This window comes from Larus michahellis, unplaced genomic scaffold (genome assembly GCF_964199755.1).
Source record: "Larus michahellis unplaced genomic scaffold, bLarMic1.1 SCAFFOLD_39, whole genome shotgun sequence".
Classification (NCBI taxonomy): Eukaryota; Metazoa; Chordata; class Aves; order Charadriiformes; family Laridae; genus Larus; species Larus michahellis.
In genome coordinates, this window is record NW_027436461.1 from 1,580,838 (window position 1) to 1,588,225 (window position 7,388).

Consider the following 7,388-nt stretch of genomic DNA (forward strand, 5'->3'; position numbering starts at 1 on the left):
GAAAGTCTCTGCTAACACCGTGCAGAGCGCTGTGCCCAATGTACAGAAACGTCTTGCGGTATCTCCTACAGGGAAAGTGCCAGGAGGGAATTGTGGAGCTTGTTCTCAGTGTCTCTGAGAATTGCTCTGATTATCTGTGTGACCTCTTTGCTAAGACTCTCCAGAGAGCCGTCCTCAAAACCAACACACATCTTGACATATCTCCCACATTGATCGCAGTGTCTCCAGAAACGGCATTCAAGGAGCCAGGACCTTTTCTCCCTACACTGTCCATTGAGTTGTCCTCAAAACCAATATACATCCTGCTATATCTCCCACATGGAAAGTGCCAGGAGGGAGAAGTGGGGATTATGTTTAGACTTTCTCGGAACTGCTTCAAATCAACTAGATATCTTTGTGCTGTAAATCTCCCAACAGCCAAACGCAAAAGCAGCAAACATCTCGCTGTATGTCCCACATCCAAAGTGCCAAGAGAGAGCTTGCTCTCCCTGTCTTTGAGTACTGTTTTCACTGTCCCGGTTACCTCTTTGCTAACATTCTCTTCAGAGCTGCAGTGAAACCAGGAACCACGTGGAGAAGGCACCCACACTGAAAGTGCCTGGAGGGAACATTGGGGCTTCTTCTCAGTGTCTCTGACATAGGGTTTCACTGTCCCGGGAAAGTCTCTGCTAACACCCTGCAGAGCGCTGTGCCCAATATACAGAAACGTCTTGCGGTATCTCCTACAGGGAAAGTGCCAGGAGGGAATTGTGGAGCTTGTTCTCAGTGTCTCTGAGAATTGCTCTGATTATCCCTGTGACCTCTTTGCTAAGACTCTCCAGAGAGCCGTCCTCAAAACAAACACACATCTTGACATATCTCCCACATTGATCGCAGTGTCTCCAGAAACGGCATTCGAGGAGCCAGGACCTTTTCTCCCTACACTGTCCATTGAGTTGCCCTCAAAACCAATATACATCCTGCTATATCTCCCACATGGAAAGTGCCAGGAGGGAGAAGTGGGGATTATGTTTAGACTTTCTCGGAACTGCTTCAAATCAACTAGATATCTTTGTGCTGTAAATCTCCCAACAGCCAAACGCAAAAGCAGCAAACATCTCGCTGTATGTCCCACATCCAAAGTGCCAAGAGAGAGCTTGCTCTCCCTGTCTTTGAGTACTGTTTTCACTGTCCCGGTTACCTCTTTGCTAACATTCTCTTCAGAGCTGCAGTGAAACCAGGAACCACGTGGAGAAGGCACCCACACTGAAAGTGCCTGGAGGGAACATTGGGGCTTCTTCTCAGTGTCTCTGACATAGGGTTTCACTGTCCCGGGAAAGTCTCTGCTAACACCGTGCAGAGCGCTGTGCCCAATATACAGAAACGTCTTGCGGTATCTCCTACAGGGAAAGTGCCAGGAGGGAATTGTCGAGCTTGTTCTCAGTGTCTCTGAGAATTGCTCTGATTATCCCTGTGACCTCTTTGCTAAGACTCTCCAGAGAGCCGTCCTCAAAACCAACACACATCTTGACATATCTCCCACATTGATCGCAGTGTCTCCAGAAACGGCATTCAAGGAGCCAGGACCTTTTCTCCCTACACTGTCCATTGAGTTGTCCTCAAAACCAATATACATCCTGCTATATCTCCCACATGGAAAGTGCCAGGAGGGAGAAGTGGGGATTATGTTTAGACTTTCTCGGAACTGCTTCAAATCAACTAGATATCTTTGTGCTGTAAATCTCCCAACAGCCAAACGCAAAAGCAGCAAACATCTCGCTGTATGTCCCACATCCAAAGTGCCAAAAGAGAGCTTGCTCTCCCTGTCTTTGAGTACTGTTTTCACTGTCCCGGTTACCTCTTTGCTAACATTCTCCTCAGAGCTGCAGTGAAACCAGGAACCATGTGGAGAAGGCACCCACACTGAAAATGACTGGAAGGAACATTGGGGCTTCTTCTCAGTGTCTCTGACATAGGGTTTCACTGTCCCGGGAAAGTCTCTGCTAACACCGTACAGAGCGCTGTGCCCAATATACAGAATCGTCTTGCGGTATCTCCTACAGGGAAAGTGCCAGGAGGGAATTGTGGAGCTTGTTCTCAGTGTCTCTGAGAATTGCTCTGATTATCCCTGTGACCTCTTTGCTAAGACTCTCCAGAGAGCCGTCCTCAAAACCAACACACATCTTGACATATCTCCCACATTGATCGCAGTGTCTCCAGAAACGGCATTCAAGGAGCCAGGACCTTTTCTCCCTACACTGTCCATTGAGTTGCCCTCAAAACCAATATACATCCTGCTATATCTCCCACATGGAAAGTGCCAGGAGGGAGAAGTGGGGATTATGTTTAGACTTTCTCGGAACTGCTTCAAATCAACTAGATATCTTTGTGCTGTAAATCTCCCAACAGCCAAACGCAAAAGCAGCAAACATCTCGCTGTATGTCCCACATCCAAAGTGCCAAGAGAGAGCTTGCTCTCCCTGTCTTTGAGTACTGTTTTCACTGTCCCGGTTACCTCTTTGCTAACATTCTCTTCAGAGCTGCAGTGAAACCAGGAACCACGTGGAGAAGGCACCCACACTGAAAGTGCCTGGAGGGAACATTGGGGCTTCTTCTCAGTGTCTCTGACATAGGGTTTCACTGTCCCGGGAAAGTCTCTGCTAACACCGTGCAGAGCGCTGTGCCCAATGTACAGAAACGTCTTGCGGTATCTCCTACAGGGAAAGTGCCAGGAGGGAATTGTGGAGCTTGTTCTCAGTGTCTCTGAGAATTGCTCTGATTATCTGTGTGACCTCTTTGCTAAGACTCTCCAGAGAGCCGTCCTCAAAACCAACACACATCTTGACATATCTCCCACATTGATCGCAGTGTCTCCAGAAACGGCATTCAAGGAGCCAGGACCTTTTCTCCCTACACTGTCCATTGAGTTGTCCTCAAAACCAATATACATCCTGCTATATCTCCCACATGGAAAGTGCCAGGAGGGAGAAGTGGGGATTATGTTTAGACTTTCTCGGAACTGCTTCAAATCAACTAGATATCTTTGTGCTGTAAATCTCCCAACAGCCAAACGCAAAAGCAGCAAACATCTCGCTGTATGTCCCACATCCAAAGTGCCAAAAGAGAGCTTGCTCTCCCTGTCTTTGAGTACTGTTTTCACTGTCCCGGTTACCTCTTTGCTAACATTCTCTTCAGAGCTGCAGTGAAACCAGGAACCACGTGGAGAAGGCACCCACACTGAAAGTGCCTGGAGGGAACATTGGGGCTTCTTCTCAGTGTCTCTGACATAGGGTTTCACTGTCCCGGGAAAGTCTCTGCTAACACCCTGCAGAGCGCTGTGCCCAATATACAGAATCGTCTTGCGGTATCTCCTACAGGGAAAGTGCCAGGAGGGAATTGTGGAGCTTGTTCTCAGTGTCTCTGAGAATTGCTCTGATTATCTGTGTGACCTCTTTGCTAAGACTCTCCAGAGAGCCGTCCTCAAAACAAACACACATCTTGACATATCTCCCACATTGATCGCAGTGTCTCCAGAAACGGCATTCAAGGAGCCAGGACCTTTTCTCCCTACACTGTCCATTGAGTTGCCCTCAAAACCAATATACATCCTGCTATATCTCCCACATGGAAAGTGCCAGGAGGGAGAAGTGGGGATTATGTTTAGACTTTCTCGGAACTGCTTCAAATCAACTAGATATCTTTGTGCTGTAAATCTCCCAACAGCCAAATGCAAAAGCAGCAAACATCTCGCTGTATGTCCCACATCCAAAGTGCCAAAAGAGAGCTTGCTCTCCCTGTCTTTGAGTACTGTTTTCACTGTCCCGGTTACCTCTTTGCTAACATTCTCTTCAGAGCTGCAGTGAAACCAGGAACCACGTGGAGAAGGCACCCACACTGAAAGTGCCTGGAGGGAACATTGGGGCTTCTTCTCAGTGTCTCTGATGTCAGGTTTCACTGTCCCGGGAAAGTCTCTGCTAACACCGTGCAGAGCGCTGTGCCCAATATACAGAATCGTCTTGCGGTATCTCCTACAGGGAAAGTGCCAGGAGGGAATTGTCGAGCTTGTTCTCAGTGTCTCTGAGAATTGCTCTGATTATCTGTGTGACCTCTTTGCTAAGACTCTCCAGAGAGACGTCCTCAAAACCAACACACATCTTGACATATCTCCCACATTGATCGCAGTGTCTCCAGAAACGGCATTCAAGGAGCCAGGACCTTTTCTCCCTACACTGTCCATTGAGTTGTCCTCAAAACCAATATACATCCTGCTATATCTCCCACATGGAAAGTGCCAGGAGGGAGAAGTGGGGATTATGTTTAGACTTTCTCGGAACTGCTTCAAATCAACTAGATATCTTTGTGCTGTAAATCTCCCAACAGCCAAACGCAAAAGCAGCAAACATCTCGCTGTATGTCCCACATCCAAAGTGCCAAGAGAGAGCTTGCTCTCCCTGTCTTTGAGTACTGTTTTCACTGTCCCGGTTACCTCTTTGCTAACATTCTCTTCAGAGCTGCAGTGAAACCAGGAACCACGTGGAGAAGGCACCCACACTGAAAGTGCCTGGAGGGAACATTGGGGCTTCTTCTCAGTGTCTCTGACATAGGGTTTCACTGTCCCGGGAAAGTCTCTGCTAACACCGTGCAGAGCGCTGTGCCCAATGTACAGAAACGTCTTGCGGTATCTCCTACAGGGAAAGTGCCAGGAGGGAATTGTGGAGCTTGTTCTCAGTGTCTCTGAGAATTGCTCTGATTATCTGTGTGACCTCTTTGCTAAGACTCTCCAGAGAGCCGTCCTCAAAACCAACACACATCTTGACATATCTCCCACATTGATCGCAGTGTCTCCAGAAACGGCATTCAAGGAGCCAGGACCTTTTCTCCCTACACTGTCCATTGAGTTGTCCTCAAAACCAATATACATCCTGCTATATCTCCCACATGGAAAGTGCCAGGAGGGAGAAGTGGGGATTATGTTTAGACTTTCTCGGAACTGCTTCAAATCAACTAGATATCTTTGTGCTGTAAATCTCCCAACAGCCAAACGCAAAAGCAGCAAACATCTCGCTGTATGTCCCACATCCAAAGTGCCAAGAGAGAGCTTGCTCTCCCTGTCTTTGAGTACTGTTTTCACTGTCCCGGTTACCTCTTTGCTAACATTCTCTTCAGAGCTGCAGTGAAACCAGGAACCACGTGGAGAAGGCACCCACACTGAAAGTGCCTGGAGGGAACATTGGGGCTTGTTCTCAGTGTCTCTGACATAGGGTTTCACTGTCCCGGGAAAGTCTCTGCTAACACCCTGCAGAGCGCTGTGCCCAATATACAGAAACGTCTTGCGGTATCTCCTACAGGGAAAGTGCCAGGAGGGAATTGTCGAGCTTGTTCTCAGTGTCTCTGAGAATTGCTCTGATTATCCCTGTGACCTCTTTGCTAAGACTCTCCAGAGAGCCGTCCTCAAAACAAACACACATCTTGACATATCTCCCACATTGATCGCAGTGTCTCCAGAAACGGCATTCGAGGAGCCAGGACCTTTTCTCCCTACACTGTCCATTGAGTTGCCCTCAAAACCAATATACATCCTGCTATATCTCCCACATGGAAAGTGCCAGGAGGGAGAAGTGGGGATTATGTTTAGACTTTCTCGGAACTGCTTCAAATCAACTAGATATCTTTGTGCTGTAAATCTCCCAACAGCCAAACGCAAAAGCAGCAAACATCTCGCTGTATGTCCCACATCCAAAGTGCCAAGAGAGAGCTTGCTCTCCCTGTCTTTGAGTACTGTTTTCACTGTCCCGGTTACCTCTTTGCTAACATTCTCTTCAGAGCTGCAGTGAAACCAGGAACCACGTGGAGAAGGCACCCACACTGAAAGTGCCTGGAGGGAACATTGGGGCTTCTTCTCAGTGTCTCTGACATAGGGTTTCACTGTCCCGGGAAAGTCTCTGCTAACACCCTGCAGAGCGCTGTGCCCAATATACAGAAACGTCTTGCGGTATCTCCTACAGGGAAAGTGCCAGGAGGGAATTGTCGAGCTTGTTCTCAGTGTCTCTGAGAATTGCTCTGATTATCCCTGTGACCTCTTTGCTAAGACTCTCCAGAGAGCCGTCCTCAAAACCAACACACATCTTGACATATCTCCCACATTGATCGCAGTGTCTCCAGAAACGGCATTCAAGGAGCCAGGACCTTTTCTCCCTACACTGTCCATTGAGTTGCCCTCAAAACCAATATACATCCTGCTATATCTCCCACATGGAAAGTGCCAGGAGGGAGAAGTGGGGATTATGTTTAGACTTTCTCGGAACTGCTTCAAATCAACTAGATATCTTTGTGCTGTAAATCTCCCAACAGCCAAACGCAAAAGCAGCAAACATCTCGCTGTATGTCCCACATCCAAAGTGCCAAGAGAGAGCTTGCTCTCCCTGTCTTTGAGTACTGTTTTCACTGTCCCGGTTACCTCTTTGCTAACATTCTCTTCAGAGCCGCAGTGAAACCAGGAACCACGTGGAGAAGGCACCCACACTGAAAGTGCCTGGAGGGAACATTGGGGCTTCTTCTCAGTGTCTCTGACATAGGGTTTCACTGTCCCGGGAAAGTCTCTGCTAACACCGTGCAGAGCGCTGTGCCCAATATACAGAAACGTCTTGCGGTATCTCCTACAGGGAAAGTGCCAGGAGGGAATTGTGGAGCTTGTTCTCAGTGTCTCTGAGAATTGCTCTGATTATCTGTGTGACCTCTTTGCTAAGACTCTCCAGAGAGACGTCCTCAAAACCAACACACATCTTGACATATCTCCCACATTGATCGCAGTGTCTCCAGAAACGGCATTCAAGGAGCCAGGACCTTTTCTCCCTACACTGTCCATTGAGTTGTCCTCAAAACCAATATACATCCTGCTATATCTCCCACATGGAAAGTGCCAGGAGGGAGAAGTGGGGATTATGTTTAGACTTTCTCGGAACTGCTTCAAATCAACTAGATATCTTTGTGCTGTAAATCTCCCAACAGCCAAATGCAAAAGCAGCAAACATCTCGCTGTATGTCCCACATCCAAAGTGCCAAGAGAGAGCTTGCTCTCCCTGTCTTTGAGTACTGTTTTCACTGTCCCGGTTACCTCTTTGCTAACATTCTCTTCAGAGCTGCAGTGAAACCAGGAACCACGTGGAGAAGGCACCCACACTGAAAGTGCCTGGAGGGAACATTGGGGCTTCTTCTCAGTGTCTCTGACATAGGGTTTCACTGTCCCGGGAAAGTCTCTGCTAACACCGTGCAGAGCGCTGTGCCCAATATACAGAAACGTCTTGCGGTATCTCCTACAGGGAAAGTGCCAGGAGGGAATTGTCGAGCTTGTTCTCAGTGTCTCTGAGAATTGCTCTGATTATCCCTGTGACCTCTTTGCTAAGACTCTC